The sequence below is a fragment of the Aphelocoma coerulescens genome, chromosome 2 (assembly GCF_041296385.1).
Source record: "Aphelocoma coerulescens isolate FSJ_1873_10779 chromosome 2, UR_Acoe_1.0, whole genome shotgun sequence".
Taxonomy (NCBI): Eukaryota; Metazoa; Chordata; class Aves; order Passeriformes; family Corvidae; genus Aphelocoma; species Aphelocoma coerulescens.
The window spans coordinates 126,157,852-126,177,592 of NC_091015.1; the positions used below are offsets into that span (position 1 = coordinate 126,157,852).

Sequence of the window (19,741 nt, forward strand, 5' to 3'; positions counted from 1 at the left end):
CCCGCCCGGCGCCCCCGCTCCGTCTCCGGGAAGGGCGCGGGGAGCCCCACGGTGCCCCTCAGCGCGGCGGCGGAGTTCGAGCCGGCGGCGGCGGCCGGGGTGCGATGCCGTGCTAGCCGGCAGCCCGCCCCGAGGCAGCGCCGGCGGGAAGGAGCGCGAGTTGCCGGGGCTGTGGCTGACACCATGGGCACCGGGCGGGGGGGCGAAGCGGCCGGGCTCCCTGCGCTCCTCGGCTGAGCCCGGGGATGTGCCGGCGCCCGGAGGAATTATTTTGGAACTAGCAGGGAGCGGTGGGAGGAGGACGAGCGGCACAGCGTTTCAGCAGCTGCGAGGAGGTTGTCCGGCGGTGCTGTATAGGCAAGTAAGCGCTTGCTTCCTTTTCGCTGCGTTCCCTTCGTCTCGAGTGACTTTTTCTTTTTTTTGCAGCTGCTGGTCTCTTGCTCCTAGTTCGGAGGCAGGATGGTCGGCGACGCCAGCGGCAGTTCTCGGGGGTTGAGGTGCGGGGGGTTGGTGGCCGGGATTGCAGCGGAGCCCCGCTCCAACTCCGCCGGAGTCCGCTGCGGGCATCCCGCTGGTGCGGTGCTCCGGTGCATAGCCGGGAAGGAAGCTCCGTGTCCCAGCGCTTCCCACTTCTGCAACTGTAAAAGATGATGCCTTCTTACAGGCATTTCGTGATGTAAAATGCCTTCTCCTCTTTGCTGGGCTGTAACTAAATTGCAGGAGTCCCTTGATTGCTTTCCGTCAGTGCTTCTTGTGGGAGAGAGGCAAGATGCGTTGTTAGCCTTTCATACACACTTAGGGATTGAGATAGAGAACCTAGAGTTTTGATTTTTATGCCTTTAACTTTCTTGTGCCCTGCCTGGTGATTTTCTTTGGAATGCTCTTGCTGTGAGGTTATTGTTTGTCCAGCCTTGTTTGTTTGCTTACTTTTAGCCTGTGGGTATTTATTGTTATACTTGACATGGCAATGAAACGAAAACTTGATTATAATTTATTTCAGTGTATGGAGGACAGGTTGTAGGCAGGGGACTAATTCTGCTCTCGAGGAACTCCACTTCAAAGGAAGAGGCCCATGGGGCTGTAATCTCTAGCTAAAAACTCGGAGAGCTCAGAGCAGACCTGTCACATTGCAAAGAAAGAATTCTGTTCACCTTTCAGCAGTGATAGCATTTAAGCTAAGCTGCCTGCCTTCCTGTACCTATGAAAAGACCTGACTCTGAAATGCAGAGAATAGAGATGTGAATTCTGGGCAGGTTTGGGAGAAGGCAGAACTTTAGACACTGTTTAATCTGTTTAGACACTTAGACACATCTTAAACACTGTTTTTAAGTTTGCTCTTACTGATTTCCTCAATGTCTTCTCTATGAGCCTGAAAACTGCAATCTGTTACAGTGACCTTGATGCATGTTGTATTCTAACATGAAAGCAGCACAGAATAAAAGTATTTACACAGATTTATAGCTAAGCTCTGATGTTTCACTAGGAGCTCAGTCAGTTTCAGTCAATGTGGTAGTTTCAGCAGGGGCACTGGGTATGCTATGTGTGTAGGAAATAACTTGGGAAAATAACTTGATAATAGTGATGAAAGTAAAAGTTGCAGTGTCGGAAACATGTGTTTCTGCAGAAATGCCACTGTGTGTGAAATGTCTGTTGAGTTTGGGATATTTTCTTTTCCAGTCAGTGAGATCTCTACTGAAAGAAGTGTGTGGGTGTGCGTGGCAATCTCAAGGATTCCCAGGTTAATGCACTTTGAGTTGTCAGCAGCAAGAGATCTTTTTATGCACTGAAATACATGTTTTTACGTAGATGCAAGATTGACATGATAAGATTAAAAAATGTTGGGATGTCAGTATGCTGAACATGTAACTAATAAAAGTTTATAGCTGAAAGATAAACTAATCCTTTCCCATAATGGTGGATGGAGATTACTGAGGGTAAGCTGGTTGAAGGGAGTGTCATTTCTTTCAGTGCAGTTTATGGAGAATGTTCCTGTGGTTTATTCATAGTTCTGACTCTCTGACAATGCTGTGAAACACAATCAGAATAACTGCTGCTAGACAGTGGCATGCAAACCTATCCATTACTTAAAACACAGTTTATTCTGTCTCATATCAAAAAAAGTATAGTTTCTGGCAAACTCTGCCTATGATTCTATTGTAGTAATTCCTTCCTCTGTTGCAGAGTGGCAGGCTTTCACTAGGCATGTGCAAAGGAGATCATGAAACACTGAAGCATGCAGTGATCTGGAATTCATTTGGGCTATGTATTACATTCGAGGTTTCCACAATTAGCATTAAGTAAGTGCTTGTGCCTGATTATACAAATAAATGGAGTTTAAAAATTGTATTAGCTTTGTCACTTCTGATGCATATTGAAGACCCTCTTCCTTTTTAGCCCTTCTAATGCTATATTAATGCTATACTCTTTGCCTGGAGAGGAAGAAAACATAATTTAATGATTTATCATTTGGCTTTCTCAGTATCTTGTCCCATAGTGATGAGATAATCTAATGCAGGTCCCCATCACTGAATTAAAGAACATGGTGCTCTAGACTTTCACTTAGAGTCAGATTTTCCCTCTTTTACGTGGCTAAAGAACCGAGTTTTCACAAGGTCTGAGAGAAAAAAAAGAAATGTTGCTTTTTCTGTTAGAAACTTGAAAAGAAAGGGGAAGACTTGAGGTCTTTAAAGACATCACTAAAAACATCCACTTCTAAGATATTAATCAATCTCCTTTACCGTCACACATTTTCTTTATGTTTTACCTGGTACTTGTCAGAAAGCCTTGCTGCATATTTATACTTTATTTTACAATGCGGGTAGTTCTTAATTTTACAAATTCAGGAGTGGCCATCACACACTTTACTGTAAGGCTATTCTAGAATCCTGTTTAATGTTCTGTATCCCACTTGGCTTGTATCTTTTAAATTGGAAATTTCCAAAGTACACTATATTCAACTTTATAGTATGCATTTTTGTTTTAAGTCTGTGTAAATCTCTTTAATAGAGAAGATTGTTGACCTTGATTCAGTAATTTCAGGGTAACCTCAGGAATTCTTTTTCTTTCCTAGTTTTTTTTTTTTGTTTGCTCAGACATACATTTTGGCTTGTTGGGCATAGCTTTCATGAACTGACAGAAAAACCTGTAAGCGTAATTAAAAACACCAACAGTTAAACATGATTTTTCTAGTCAGCCCCAACCCAGCTGAGTATGTAATTTCTATTTATTCATCTTAGATTGAATATTAAGACAAACAAATGAGAGCTGTAGTCTGCTCTCAGTTCCCTCTGAAGTGCTCAAATAAGTACCATTTCTTCATGCTTGTAACTTAGCACTGGTCCTTGTGCCTGAGCTGTCAATATTTCTTCCTGGAAGTCATCACCAGGTCTGCTTGCATTCATTGTTAAAAAGCTGAAAAGTTGTGGTGAATGATAAGAAACATCAAATGGATTTAATGTGTCATGTTTCTTGGCCCTTCACATGGCTGTGCTTTCAGTTCAGGTTTCCAGAGAGAGGCCTGAATGTGGTTGGATTGAATCCCAATAGGAGTCTGCTACATCAACATGCACCTCTGGTGGTATGCTGTGACACTGGCTCACAGTGGCAGACTGTGAAGACAAACTTCTGTATTTGCTCAGAGTTTTATCTGCCATAACTGGAAGAGTCAGAAAGCCTTACTGTTGTGGTGGCCAACCTAGATTTTCTGCATTCCTGTTGCAGATCAGAGGAAAGAGAGAAAGCATACATTTAAAAAACAAAAAACCCAGAACTCAAAACAGGTCATGTCTCAAAGATTCAGCTATAATCAACATTAGGGAATGCAGTGGAGACACAGCGAGGGAAATTCACACATATCTTTACGTAGAAAATAAAGGAGGAAATTATTATTCTTCTTGAGAGATTGATTTAGTCTTGAGAGATTGATTTAGCAGGTGATGTGTCTACCCCTTATGAAGGAGAGGAGTTAGGTGATACGGAAACAAAGCTTTTTCCCACTGCACACTTCAGGTGTGGCTGTCACTGTCGTTTGGGGCTCTAAGCCTTATCTTCAGTAATTAGCTTGAACTGGCCAAAAGAGGTGGAACGCTCTGTTGTGTGATGAATCTGGTGGTGCAGCAGCCAAGGGCTGGGTTGTTTCCTGGGGACTTGCTCTCTTCAATTTATTAAAGTAATGAGTAGAGGAAAACTAATCAAGAAGAGTGTTTGGGATGAGATTAATTTTATGATTCGTTCTCCAGTTTATTTTGGGTAATGTTGGGCAAAACCATGAAAGTTCTTCACTGTGATACTTACGTGAAAGTAGTAATAGTTTTGACTTACATATACAAATATATGTATTTTTTTTAACATAAATCAGTATTCTAAAAAATGGGATTAAGGTTTTGCACATGAGGCCAGAACATGGATAAATGATACTGCTGGACACAGTTTGCTGTGCCACTTAGGCACTTCAGAGATAAGAAATGTATGGTTTATGGAAGGCTGTGCTGTATGTTCCACTGTGAAAAGCAGGAGGTCCCCCATGCCAGGAACTGAGCATGGCAGAAACAGTCATGCCCTGATGGTGGCAGTGGATGTTCCCAGTGTGGAATAAAGCTTGGAACAGAGTGAAAGTACCACACTGGTGCTCACAGGGTGCTTTTCAACAGCCACTGAAATTCCTGTGTAAAATGTGGTTGAGGTGAAGGCACCAATGTTTTACTGCTTTAACACTTGCATGGATACTGAGTCTGTGAAAGAACTCACGGCTTCAGAGATGCCTTGGGTGCAATTGATTGTTTGCTGAGTTCCACAGGTGGTTATCATCTGGAACAAGAATGAACTTCAAATTTTTTTCTATGAAGTTTGTTCCTTGCTCTTAGATTTGGGTGTTCATTCCTTAGTTGGTTGAGATTTTGGTTCAAAGGTGTGTTTTTAAAGCTGATAAACATCAAGCACTTCTGAAGTGTTCATTGCTTGGAACTTCTGAGATAACATCAGAGGAGGAACAGTTTATTAATCGGATTATTCTAAAGTTTGGCTTTATTTTATTTTTTGTTCATTCTCAATGTGATTTTTCAAATAGTGAACAGTGTACTTGGTTTCATGTTGAAGATGTTGAAAATAGCATTTTAAGTAAATTTTATATTGCTTTTGGTCAAATTATTCAAATAGACTCAGATTTAAGTGTGAGTAAAGGCTGTTTGAATAAAATAAAACACATGCCTTTTCCCCCTCCACTTTTTGTGTTAAATTTACTTAAAATACATACAGCTAACCATAAAGAAGTGATAATGGGAGTGCTGTTTATGACATTTATATTTCTTCCACTTTCTGTCAAAAACTAAAGGGAATTTCATAGTCTTGTACAAATGACAACTATCATGAGTGATAGTAATCATATCCTCTGATTCCTTCTTGGTGTAAAGACTATTTTGCTATTTTTATTGAATTTAGTGTGAAAATGTCATTTATTTCAACAGGTATAATACTAAGAACTAGGGAATATTTTAAAATCTTTTGAAAATTTGATATTCATACTTAATGTAGCTGTTAATATTTGCCTTAATATAAAGCATGGATTCTTAATTACAGAATTGTTTCTAAAATGCTTTGCTGTTTTGCATTTGCTATGCTAAATATATCTTCATTCATAATTATGCGAGACAGCTTTTTCTAGTTTCTCTAGATGGCAAAATGTTTTGATTGACTCTTTTAACAGTTGTGAATAATGAACTGTATGCTTCAGCTTCAACAACACAAATGGACATTGATTTTCTTTGACTTGCTTTTGACCCCTAAAGAAGTAAAGTCATTATAATTATGCTTGAAAGAGAACTCTGCTCTCTCTCCTATAATTTTATATACATTATAAACAGGATTTGAGAACTAATCTATGCTAATCAGATTTTTTTAAAGTGAAAAGAGGGGGGGAAATCATCAGCTCTACAGTTGTCTTGCAGCTCTAGGTTTCGTCACTCACTGGTATCCATTACCAGTTGGTATCACAGCTGTATGTTCCTGAATGCAGCAAACAGTTCTTCTCACAACTGTTTTAATTGGTTATTAAACGACAAACATTTATGTGACAGTGTAAGAGTCGGGTCAGTGCGATGCAGTTTTTTTCAACTAACAAATCACACACTGATACGTGTATAGAGTTCCTCACTGAAGGTAGGTTTTGAGTAAAAGTCAGCATCAGACCTGTGTCTCTACAGGTTTTAATGTCTGGAGTGCCTTCATTCTCATTCTGTGAGTTATGTGGGTTTTTTTTTTATGAAACAGCTGTATGGACGCAGAATGCAAAGGTAAAATGTAGAAGATAAAAATGTAAAACACAGAAGTAGTCTTTTCAAAATCAACTGGAGAAATGGATGCAAGAGCAAACTGGGGTTACAGTGCTGAGGAGCTGGCGTGGTTGACCCGTTATGAATGGGGCAAGAAAGGGCCCTTCCAGGGGTGCAGTTCCTGGCAGGGCTCCCTGTCCCCAAACTAAGCAACTCCATTAACCTAAATGCAGAAATAGCCACTCTGCTGCTTTTTCAGCTGGAGCAACTTCTTTTGTCAAAAACAGTGACGTTTGTGAAGGAGTTTTATTGGAGGAAGCATACTGCAACTGTGCTAGAGGCGGTTCCAAGCAGAGTGTATAGAAATCATGACAGCATCTGATGATGATCACCTCTCATTTTATTTTAGCGCAGTGAGATAAGAAAGGACCTTCCTGGAAAATTGAATGCACAAGTAGATAATTTCTTTCTACACTGTGTCATTAGTCTTTCAGCTAGTTAATTCTTAAGCATTTGTAGTAATAGTTCATCATACGCTTCTTCTCACAACTTACTGTCTTATGCAGTTGTGACGCTGTCTGGGCTGTTCTCTTAGGATGTCTTAATTAAAATTCCTTAAATTTCAGTTTATTAATCTGTTTTATTTATCAGCTTTCCTTTTCACTACATTAAATAACCTATTTAATCTCCAAAGGGAGAGCTGATCTTACTGATTAGTGATTATATATTGTATTATTCTCCATGTTTTCAATGTTATTTATGCTTGCAGAGTTTTGTTGTTAATTTAGAAAAACCCTAAACCTTCTGATTTTAGGTAGGTGGAGCAAAGAGTATTCATTGCATGCTTTGATTAATGGAGAAATCCAGTTGTTAACAGTGATTTGATATTGCCAGTTGTCACTATGCTTCTGCACAACGTGCCCTTTCATTTACATCTTACTGACTTTTTTTAACCTCTTCATGATGCTACAATACTTCTTTCTGAAATGAAAATCTCAAGGTTAATCTCAAGCATTTTTCCATCATGTGATACTTCTTATACCCAATTGATTGTTTTCTCAGGTTTAAGATTCTGTAGTTTTTTGTGCTGTGCTTCTGTCTATCTATGTAAAACTCTTTATTGAGATTAATATATAATTCTTTATAAACCCTGTGTTTACAGGACTGAGTCCATGACTTTTTCTCCTTGAAATGAGACTTGATTTTTGATTTTTCAGTTAAATCTTTACTATTATATATTAGCTGTATTTGTCTAACTGCAGCAAAGGCATTTTTTGTGGAAAAAAATCCCAACATTTTTGGGAAATGAAAAGTTAAATATTTGGGCATCAGTTCCCTTTTGTAAAATTACAAGAATATTATCCAGCATCTTTCTTTTAGTTTCAGGAGTACAAAAAGACATAACATTTCCCCTGCTAGCTGCTGAATGATGGTACTGACCACTGTGTGTGTACAGCTGTATGCCTTCTGTACAGGTTTTTGATGGCTGCGGAACTGTGAGCCTGAGATCACAAGTAGCTGGAGTCATAAAGATCTAGCCAGACTACATGAAAGAAGGCAGTAAAATATAGTGGGTTTGCTTTTTCATTCTTTATGCTGAGATAGAAAAAGGATATATATGACCCTTGAAAAGAGGAAAAGGTGAATAGTTGCATTTCTAGACAAAGCAGAGAGAGAACTGCCAGAAGGACAGAAGCAAGATGTTTGATGAGAGAGCTTTTGTCCTTGTTTTTGAGGGGAAAGTGGTGCTTTCCAAGACTGCAATTGTTCAGTAATCTCCAGAATTGCATCCTTGAAATACAGACCTGCTACTTGTGAAGAATTCTACCAGACACATATTCCCTTTCCATATGAGAAATGTCTGGGTAAGGCTGTATTCAGATCATTGTTCTGCAAAAGTTCCATGAATTCCTGATATTTAAAGCAGGAAGTCATGTACAGGAGTTCAGTTGCATCCTTAGATGGACTGCTCCCTTCTGCAGGTACATCTGTGGCTGTAGTTGAGATGCTCTGGTTTTTTTGGGCTATCTGAGGTTGGCCTCAAAGTGCACAAGAAGCAGCAAGGAAACTGTTGAGGTTCTTGTGCTGTCTTATGTTAGGAGAGAGGCAAAAGTGGCATCATCAGAATTTCTCATTCTTTTTGACCTGCATGTACCTCTGTCTTAAGATGAATTCTGTGATAAATTTGGCTTCCTACGTATGTGTGTTTTTATAATAGACTCTACAGTGTTCAGAAGTTGGTGGAGACTGTGGAGTTATGAACCTCATTTCACAATTCTAATTTCTGTAGGAAAGTTGTCTGAGCACCTTACTTTCCAGCAAGTAGATCTGGAAAAAACAGCTGGAAGCACCTCTAGGGAAAACTGTAAAAATATAAAAATAAGACTCTGTGCCTTCTAAATACTAATTCTGCTTCAGAGAAAGTAGATGAGAAGGAGGTTGCTTTCCTGGATCAAGTGTCAATATTACTTCAGTTACAAAGCAATATACAAGCTTTACTTACATTCCTTGTTTTATGGCAGCAGAATTGTCTTTTCTGGATGGCAAAAAGTATCTTAGATCTTCCTACATATGATATCTCTCTCTGGAGGCATTTAAAGTCCTGGAAAAACCTCTGCTCAAAAGCTCACAAAAACTGTGAAGTACTTTGAAGTTCTGCAATTATGGCTAAATGTAATTTTCTGCAGGTTTATGGCATGTAAATAGCTCAAGATGCTACTGTGGGAAAAGCTAGTCCTTCATTTTTAAAACACACACTGCATAGTAGTAATATGTATTTATGAGTGTATAAACTGTCCTGCTATGTGTTCAAAACCTGTGGTCAAAACCCATCTGTTTGTCAAAGCTTTTTTGTTAGCTTAAAAAGAAGGTTGAATTACATGAATACCATCTTTTATTTGGAAGATTTTCTTAACACCACACATCTGAAATACACTCTTGTATTTAGAAATCACGATAAACAACCTGAAAACATTCTTTTAAATACTACAGTGTAATGCTAGACAACAAAAATTATGGTCTCTAATACAAGCCAATTGTTTTCACAGTTCTGGGGCCCATGCAAGGTGTAGATTAGGGGGCTGTGTTTGACTTTTTAGTTTCAGACTATGCAATTTTATCCAGCATAATGAGTGTCCTAGATTGGGAATAACTGTATGTACCAATAGCACATTGTGTTGATTATGCTTGGCCTGGTTTTGGTAGTGGGGGGGGCCGCAGAGGTGGTTTCCGTGAGAAGCTGCTAGAAGCTTCCACCGTATCTGGCAGAGCCAATCCCTGATGGCTCTGAACATGCTGCTGGCCAAAATTGGGCCAATGAGAGAGGCTGGTAACACCTCTGTGATGACATATTTTAGAAGAAAATCAAAACAAAGGGCACACAGTTCTTCTAGTCAGAGAAGAGGAGGAGGTGAGAACATGTGAGGGAAAACAACATGGTGACACCAAGGTCAGTGGAGAAGGAGGGGGAGGAGGTGCTCCAGGTGCTGGAGCCCAGATTCCTCTGCAGGCCGTGGTGAGGACCATGGTGAAGCCGCTGTGCCCCTGCAGCCCATGGATCCACGGGGGATGCACAGACCCACCCACAGCCCGTGGGGGAGGTGCCCACGCTGGAGCAGGTGGATGCCTGGAGGAGGCTGTGATCCAGTGGAAGACCTGGTGGAGAGAGAGAAGGCACTTGCTTCAAGGCTGGAGCAGCCTGTCCTTGGAGGACTGCAGCCTGTGGAAGAGAGACCCACAGCACAGCAGTTTTGGGAGGACTGTTTGTCTGTGGGAGGGACTCACGGTGCAGCAGTTTTGGGAGGACTGCTGTTCTTGAGATTGGAACCACACTGGAGAAGTTCATGGGAGGGACCCCACAGGCTCACAGGGGAAGGACTCCTCTCCCTGAGTAGTGGAAGAAAATCCTCAGGTGATGAACTGACCAAACCCCCATGCCCTGTCTCCCTGCACTGTCGGTGGGAAGGAGGGAGGGGCTGGGGGGAAAAGGTGTTCTAAAGGCTTATTTTACTTCTTATTATCCTTCTCTGACTCTGTTAGTAATAAATTCACTTTGTACCTCTAAGCTGAGCCTCTTTTGCCCTTCGGGTGTTTTCTCCTGGTCCTTACCTTGACTCATGAAGCCTTTGTTAATTTTTTTCTCTCTCCTCTGCCTAGCTGTGGCAGGGGAGGATGAGCGAGCGGCTTTTGTGGGTGCCTGGAATTTGGCCAGTGTCAAACCATGACAGTCATATCTAGGCGGCCTTCAGTTTAGGATGAGGGTTCCTCTAGAGTCTGCAAATCAAATCTTCAGAATGACATTTAAAACTCTAAAATATTGGGAAGTAAAAATCCATGAAGCAGTAATTTATAAAAATAACTTGGTGTGTTACATGCAGTGGATATCTAAAGTGAAGGGTATTGCTGCTCACAATCAGAAGGCTTCTCAGTCCTGTAGCTGCTGGAAAGGAGACACTGTTGTTCTCTGTGCAGAGAAGTGGTTCTTGGGGTAATCCTCATGGCAGTTGTATTGCTGATCTCCATAGCAGCCTGCCTACTGTTACTTGGAAGAAGAGTGCAGGTGTTTTGCAAGAGCAGGACAGGCATGATGTGTGACTGAATCAGCTCTTCCTCAGCCACGGGGAGGATGTTTTTCCACTGCATGCTCAGTTTTCATCAGTCTGGGAAGCCTTTGATTTGCTGAAATACTCAAGGCAGCTTCTGAAGTGTGAAATTAGTTGTATGATGGTCCCTTCTGTCTGAGTAGCTACCCAGTGTGTAAAGTGCTCCTACTAAAAGCTTGGACCCAGTATTTCTGCTACAGGTCAGTGAACATGCAGGTGGTTGCTTGTGACAAACCCCACATTTGGGGGTGGGTGTTTCGCCCCAAAAAGCTTGGGCTCTGTTTCTCCTCACAGCCATTACTTATGTCCCTTCCTATCTCCCATGTTGCATGTTGTGGCCCATCATGCCAGTAGCTCCTGTGTTTGCAATCAGCACCAGGAAGGTGATGCATTAGGTTTTTCCTGGCCATCTTCTTGGTTGGTATCTTGCAGGAGAGCTTGTGATTAATCATGGTTATTTATGAGATTCGTAGTTCTGACTTGCTTTTGGGAAGCCTGTGAGATCTTCAGCATAATAATCCTTCAATGGTGTGATACAATGATATAAAGTGACATCATTCAGGGAAGAAGTGGTGCGTGGGGAATGTTTCTTTGTTGTTTGTATGTACAGCAGTGAGCACAGATGGCACCTCTTTGAGATAAAGGTGGCATCACGATAGAAGTGACATGATAGAAAAGACTTACCAACTCATCTGTAAAAGTTCAGGATTAGCATTTGTGTCTATTTCAGGTTACTGATACATACATACAGAGAATATATTTCTTTTAAATAGCCATAAGGCATGATTTTTGCTTTTCAGCCAATTTTTCCCTGAAGCGAAGACAAAATTGGTAATTTGAGAACAGCTCATTCTGATACTTCTGAGGATGGTTCCTACTTAGAGCTTCACACTTATGATTTCCCCTCCAGTATTTCTGTTGTATCCTTTACTGGCTTACAGCTTGACAGTATGTTTTACACATATATTTGTGTGTATACATGTGTTCAGAGTAGATAAATGTCTGTAGTAGATAAATATCATATGTGTGTCAAATATGGTACACCATGTGCTTTTCAGCCTTGATAGCCCTGAAATTCGGAAATTTATAATAAAACCATCTTTAATCATGAGAGCAGCCACATTACATGGCTGGATGTTCTTGTGGCTTCCATTACACCTACATAAAGTAGAGACTGGCCTGTGCTTGTACAGGAATTGACTCTTCTTTCAGATAATCTTTCTCAGTTTGCATACCCTTCTCAACTCTACTCAGAAGTACAAGTGAGGATCATCTTTCTGGCCTGTTAAATCTTCTCGTTACATGCCTCTGCTAGTTCTTGCTCCCTCACATCAAACTGAACCTCTCTTTTGTTTTCAAGGATTTTGTTTAGTAAAGCCAAGCATTAGGCACTGCATTTAGCAGCTTACTGAGGTTTTTTGTTCTTACTACCGGCCCATCACTGTCTGAATTGCCTGAAATTTCCAGAATACATGTTTTTCGGTCCCTTATGAAAGTAAAAATGCTCTACTTGAAAATCTGCCTTTATAGCATTCAGTTATCATCTTAACTTCTACTAGGATGCTTGCAGATGGTTTCCATCTGGAACTGATTTCAAGACTAAATGAGAAGTTTTTTTCAGTGGTTGATTTTCAGTAGTTTTGTAGAAATAGCTTTATATAATTCAGTGAGATCTTAATGCCTATTTCTTTTAATAATGGAAATTTTTCCTTCTTTCACATTTTTGTCCTGTTAATCCAATAATAATATTTACTGATTGCATACTGCTGTGTATTAATATATCCTGGCTCAGGGCATGAAAATAGTGTTTCTTGTTTCAATAAATACACTTGATTACTTAATTTTAAACTACTTAATATACATTTCTTCAGTGAAATTGCAGATGCTTGATGTGAATGTTTTTAGACATCTGCCTTTAGTCAGTACATAACATATAAAGGCAGATTACCTGGAAATTTACTTTCAGCTTGATGAGGCATCCCTGTTTTCTTTACAGAGGAGTCTTCAGCATTTGATGGCAGTTGTGGCAGTGATAGGTGTTAGGGTCCTTGGACTTAGATCAGTTTCCATTTGTTCAGCAACTGAAAATTCAAAGTGTCAAGAGTTTAGTTTAAAAATACAGGAAAAGGACTTAAAATTGAACAGCTTGATCAAGAGAAATTACGCATCAGTTTGAATGTACAGTGAATTAAAAAGCGCAGTGAATTAGTGAAGAGACTTCTTGCTCTTGAACCCCAGACTGTGAAGATGTGGTATAGGGAGACCCAAAAAGACCTGGATTCTGGTGTTCACTGGCTCCTCTCTGAGGCACCATCATGAAATGTTGGAGTGGGCAATGAGCATTCCAACGAGTGGGCAGAGCTGGATGACTGCACAGCTGACCTGCTTCCTCCCTTGGAAAACAGATCTTGGTCTTTTGTTATGCTGCATACTCTCTTCCTCAGAGTGTGTAATCCAAAAATAACATAGCAAACTACTGTACTGCTGGAAGAAAGGAATGGTGAACCTATCTTAACTAAAGAGAGGTGAGTGGGTGTGGTTTGTAGGCTGGTCAGAAGCTGTGTGAACAACTGGTGGTTAAACTGGTCTGTTACGATTTTTTTCAGATTGTCCTATCTACAATGTAGAATTTTAATCAAGCTTTTTGCTGTGTAAAATTTTTGTTACTGAAGTTTAAGAAAATTTCAAACCGTAGGTTTAAATTTAAACCTACTTTTTTCAGTTTGGCAATGTCAAGTGTACAGAATAGAGCAGGGTCTCAACAGTGAACTGGAACTCTGAATTGGATTTACTCTGTGATCATCACGTAGACTTGTGCAAGTTGCAGAAATTTCTTTTGGTTCATTTATCCCGTTTAGCTTAAATTCATACTTTGTGGACACATGGGTTAGTACTTTGAGACATCATTAATGAATGGTTACATAAAGGTTTATTTCCAGTAGTTAGAGACAGTGGATGCATATAGTGTGTTAGATATTGATTTACATGCGATTTTGGTTTCTCAGAATATTTTTCATGATCTCATAGCAAATTTTTGTATACTCGGTCACTACTTTCTCTGTAGTATTTGTTTTTGGAAGACCATTACACAAACCTGGACAATAATTTGATTTATTGTAGGAGCTTTTAAAATGGATTTGCCTACATCTATTCTTGACATCAATTAAATTTATTATAAAGTCATATTTGCTCATTTTCCAGTCTCTGTCTTAACTGATACATTGTAAGGAATAACACTTGGAAGTCTTAGAATTCGTGTAGTATAATAAACACTTGAAGGAATCTCTCTGCATCCATTCTTTCTGTGAAAAGAGCCACAACTGCTAAATAAATATTTTATTTTTCTACTACAGTACTGTAAAAGGAAATAGTGGACTATTATTTAGAGAGCTATAAATTCCCAAAATAAATTGCATTTTTGTTTGTATTTAAAAGAACAGCTGAACAGATAGGAAAGTAGCCCATGCTGCTTCTCAAATTCTGACTTAAAATAAAAAATCTTCTCCTACATTACTATTTAATTTCAAAACTGCCATGTGGGCAAATGGGCAAATCTGTATGTGAATTTGTTATGACATTACATTTTTCCTGTTATCACAATAATTAACACTGAGATACAGAAATAATTGTAATGAAAGTGGAAAGATAACCTAGTATAAAGCCAGCTAGAAAACACTGTCAAACCAGTTATTACCATTTGCTTAACTTTTCTCTAGGCAGGCTTATGGTAGCACAGGTCTCTGGCTTTAGCGTTGGCCAGAACATAGACTTTGAGATCACACACACTTGTGCAACATAAACTCCTGAATTCCTGCTTTGCTGTTATTTGCAGCTGTAGTGTTGTTTTGTTTGGGCTTTTTTTTTTTATTTTGTTTTTGGTTGTTGTTGAGACATGAGATTGAGATTTAGATGGAATTATACTAGATTACAGAAATGAAATGCTTACTAGTAAGAGTCAGATGCTTTGATAGGAAACCAGAAGGGGCTAAGATGACTTCACCATCTTACTAAATACTCATGTTCTGGCAAGTCCTCTAATGGATGAGGCATATGCATGTAGTATATAGAAAGTACTGTGTAAATAGCATAGTACTAACAGTCTAAGAGAGTTATCCCTTTAAAATGGAGAGAGGAGAGCTGTCCATAGTGATTGTCTCTCCCACAGCACCTCGACAGCTACTCATTCTGTAAGATGAATCAGCAAGCAAATGTATTAATTGCTGATAGGAGACATTGAACCACTTACAATTTATGTTTTGCTATCCTTGTATACAACAGATGCCCATTAGGAAAGATTTTTCTCTGCTTTACTTTGAGGTGGTAGGTTACCTATCAAGAATAAAAGCTGACATCCCTGGTGGATGTGTTAATTGCCAGTTGGATTAATAATGGAGACTGTGGTATCCAGCTATGTGTTTGCACAAAACCTTTATGAACTTTTATTGTCAGTACAGCTCCTTGTGGGACACATTTTGCTGCAATTGAGTATGGGAAGAGGCTGCAGACACATAAAGGCTTCAGACATGCAAGTGTTCCCCACCCTTCACCCTTATGTGGGCATGTATATGCAGCATGGTAACAGAAACTTCATTTTCCTAGGCAAAAAACCAATCACCTCTATGCCAACATGTCCTTTGGTTTTCTGTTACTCCCTGGATGTTTGGCCTACTGTGTTGTATTTCAGAATTCAATTGTGTGTTTATAGAAAACGTATTGTGAGTCCTAGTTAAAGCTTATTTTGGCCAAATTGGTAATTATGATACAACTGGGAAAGGCAGTTCATTAACATAGATGGGGATGTGAGACACAGACTTCCATTAATTTGTCTGAGTACTTTTTAAATTATGACTGGGGGACTGTGAAATTTACTTTAGTGTTCAACAAATGGGCTAAGAGAAACAGTGATCAGTGGCAGAAGGCATTTTGCAAAGAAACTGGATGGATGGATGAAAGACTTCTGCTGCATAGTTCCAGGCTCTGCAGTTCATCACTATTCAATCACAAAGATTAAAGCAAATTAGATCTTAGAAAGCTATGAGCCAAGAGCTGCCCAACAAAATGTCCAAAGGCACACGGGAGCCCTGCAAACTGATTCAAATGCACAGGGATAAATTCCAGAACCCCTATTTGTGTTTAAATATTTATTACCATTTTAACTTTTTGTTTTCCTATGACATATGTCTCTTTCTCATGCCAGATTTCCAGTCTTTGAAAGAATAGTAAACATTTCTCTCTCACAAAAAGAAGAGTTGCTTTGTACTCTCTGATTCCTGTGGCAGTAACAGGGGATTGTACTTTGAATAATTTTACTTACTGATTGGAATTGAAATTTCTTTTCACTAAAAAGTTTTTATTGTTTGGGTTTGGTTTTCTCTGCCTTTTTTTTTTTTTTTTGGTGATACCTAACCCTCCAAGGAACTTTATAACAAAGTTTATTTGTTCCCCCTGGTTTTTGGGGAGCAGAAGTTCCTAGAGTGACTCAGATCTTCCCATATCTGTGCAGCGCTCTTGAAAATTGAATGTAGCATTCAGACCTGCATTTTTTAACTGTGTTAAACAAATTGCCTGTAGAAGTGAGGGAAAAACATCTCATTGCTGGCAAAATTGGCACAATTTGTAAACTGGCTTAATGCTTCTGTTTGTTTCTGTTCAAATGAAAGGTGTGAAATGTTTTTGTCTAGCTGACTGTATTTTCTATAAAAAGACTTAAATTTCACAGTGATAAATTCTAGTAAAATTTTGCTCCTGGCAAAATATTAGTGCACTCATGCTATGGATCCCCAGGAAATGGTGAGCTTTATGCTGAATTGGACTTGGGACTACTGAAAAACATTTGTTCACAGGCATTTTTGGAAGTGCAAAACCATCTGTGTCAGTGTAGTATATGCTTCAGAGGCTTTTCATATCCTACAAAGAAGGGAAATACCTTGATATATCCTAAGGCTGGGGTAAAGGCAAAAGAGAAATCTGACAGATACGTAATTCACCTTGGCTGTTTAAGTGCTGTGTAAAAACTGAATGCAAGTCTGTAGCAGAATGAGGTGAGGAATGTGGTCACATGCACTCTTTTCATGCATTCTAAGACTGCTAATCTGGAAGGCTAGTTCTGAACAAACAGCAGGATCAGTGTGCAGAAAATCTTGTAAGCACATCCATGTAATTTTAAAAATAAATTTTTTTAGCAAGAAGACTTTGTTAAAATTCATGTTCAGTACTGAAACACAGTGGTGGATTTACATCTCTTTTATGTCTTCACATGAGTAACCTGGTTTGCTGATTATATCGTTTATTTTTCTTACATTTTTCATCCTCTTCTAGTGGATGTGTGCTTTACGTTCAGTATACTCAGGGTGTTTTATGTTCAACTAGACCCAAAAAAAAAAAAAAAAAAAGAGACTTTATCTGGTGGTATCAACCAAGCAGAGAATTGCTATGCTAAAGCAACTTTCATTTACTAAAGGTTGACAAATCACTGCTCTAGAGGTGGGAAACCAGTCAGACAAGTTTATATCACAAATGAAAATAGTGAGGTATGCCTAATAAATTTGGAACTCAATGAAAACAGATAAACTGAGTTCATTGGGTCTGAAGCCAAGAGCACTGCTACAGGGAGTGTATAATGTGCTGTGATAGAATTTCCAGTGGTAGCTTTATGAATAAGAGGATAGAATTAACACTTATGCCGATGGCTAAGACTAAATTGAATTATAACTGCATTAACTTTAGTAACAGTTTTACCCTCTTCCTTTTCTTTGCAATTATTAGGGAATTTATTTTTTTTTTGAAAAGAAAACAAAGCACATTTTTACCAAGCAAGCATATTGTTCCATCTTTAACTATAATGAGCATTCATTGGTTGGTGTGGGTAATTACCTTTTTGGAAAATACAGATTTATTCTGTGAATTCTGGCTTAGAGTGTAAAACAGCTGAAATTCAAATATGAAAATGAGCAATATTGATCTTGGTAATTTAAAAAAAAATCCACAGTAAAACAGATTAAGGTTGATCAAAACCTTTCTGTTTGATTTCTGTCCTCAGCTGGAGGCATTTATTAGGATTCCTCTTACGACTTTCTGACCATTAATTAATACAGAAAACTATGCCTTTATTAAGTGGCACTAGGATATCACACAGGAGTAGTGGTACTTTGTACTCTGCTGCCCAGTTTGTGCTCATAATGTCAGATGTGCTGCTCTGTGCTATGGACCATTAGGATCTGAGAACAATCAGAACTGCATACAGAACAGAGCATCACAGAATCATGGAAGGTTAGGAGCAACCTTGAAAGATAATCTGGTTCAGCCTTTCAAGAAGTCATAATCTGTTCTATCCCTGCTGTCAGTTTCCATATAGGGACTAATAAAATATATTCTTGATAGATCTCATGACCGATGAGGTTGAGTAAGCTTCTGTAATTGAAGAATGAAGCCTTAAGTATGGAAATACCACCTCAAATACTGGAACAAGTAGTATGGTTGGGCTGAATTTGCATCCTGTAGTGAAAACGGAACTTGCACTCTTAGTGCTAAACTCTGAAAGGGTTCTTCCACCTGACCACTACTTTCTGGACTGGAATCTTACCAGCACAGGCAATTATTCCTGATTAGTTTCAGATGTCCTGGAGTACTTACATTATAATTGACCATATTTGTTAAAGAAAAAGGTTATTTTTTAAATTCTAGTAATGCTTAAAGTGTCATCATTTTGAGTCATTCATTTTTCCTCTTGTGATGGTGATTTTATTTTACTCAACAATACCTAGTTTACCTATACTTACCTATCTTTGCAAACACACTGTTCATATACAACTTAAAGACTATCTCAACCTTCTTACTTCTCTTTATTTTTTATACTATCAAAGCAATTCATGCTTTTCTCACCTCTTCCATAGGTATCTTACTATTTTTTTGCCTAAATCTTCTTTAGTGTTTCTGGTGTAATTGGTTTTATTTACTTATTTTTCTTCCTTTACTCATTTTTTGAAACTTAACATTGTTTCTCTCCTTTCATTCAATTTGGGTTTTTTTCTTGGATGTTTGCAGTCATGGAAATGGTCATGGCTGAAAAGAGGTTCTTTGGTATGTCATGGTATGGCAGTGTTTCAGATGTGTTTTTGTAGATGTAACTGTGAAATAGTGAGCAACCAAGCTCATTGAAGAGCTTAATCTCATCAAAGATTGTTAAATGGCTGTTTTCAGCCTGACCAGACTGCAATATAGAACTACTCAGACAGTAAAAAATTACGTGTAGTGGGCACTATGAGTATGGGTGAAAAAGAAAAAAAAAGAAGAGACAATGAATAGTAGCAACTCATGTATGATGGATGGCCTTCCACCCTGGAGAGACTCCCTTGATCATAGTTCCTGTTTCTTCTCCTTTGTTGTGAACATCTGGTGAACTTTGTGATTCCTGGCAAGGATTTTTCTGGCACACTGAGAGAATGCTGCCATCCAGGAAAGTCTTCTTTTATTGCCTGCAGCCTTAGTAAGCTCTTCATAATTTTTTTTTTTTTTTAATGACAGAGATGGACTTCCATTTGCTTAATGAAAAGTGAAACTTGAAGTGATAGGCCTTAGTACACTTTGGACAGCACTGTGGAAGAAATTCTCCTTGCCACAGCTAGTGACCACATGGTTTTCCCCTACAGATCTTCTGCTTTGATAAACATTAAATCTCTGCATATAAGGTGCTTGTGGGCATTAAAAACGGGTTATTTTTTGTTGTTTTTATTTTACATTCTCTTGCAATATGTCCCCAAGAAGGGCTTCAGCCCTATTTTTTCAGTTTCCTTAATTACAATCCTTTTTTTACTGATTTGATCTTCTTGACTTATGTAGTCACAAAGGGTCAGAAAAAGTGTTGTGTGATAAAGG

The 19,741-nt window shown here is 39.0% G+C and overlaps 1 protein-coding gene across 3 annotated transcripts in view; it reads left to right on the forward strand.

Moving 5' to 3' along the window:
* The first annotated feature begins 269 nt into the window (after positions 1–269).
* The window catches only part of SNTG1 (syntrophin gamma 1), a 325,066-nt gene continuing 305,594 nt past the window's right edge, over positions 270–19,741 (forward strand). For all 3 annotated transcript variants that reach the window (XM_069005956.1, XM_069005958.1, XM_069005959.1), the window contains exon 1: positions 270–361. The gene's annotated coding sequence lies outside the window, so the exon portion shown is untranslated. The remainder of the gene's footprint in view (positions 362–19,741) is intronic.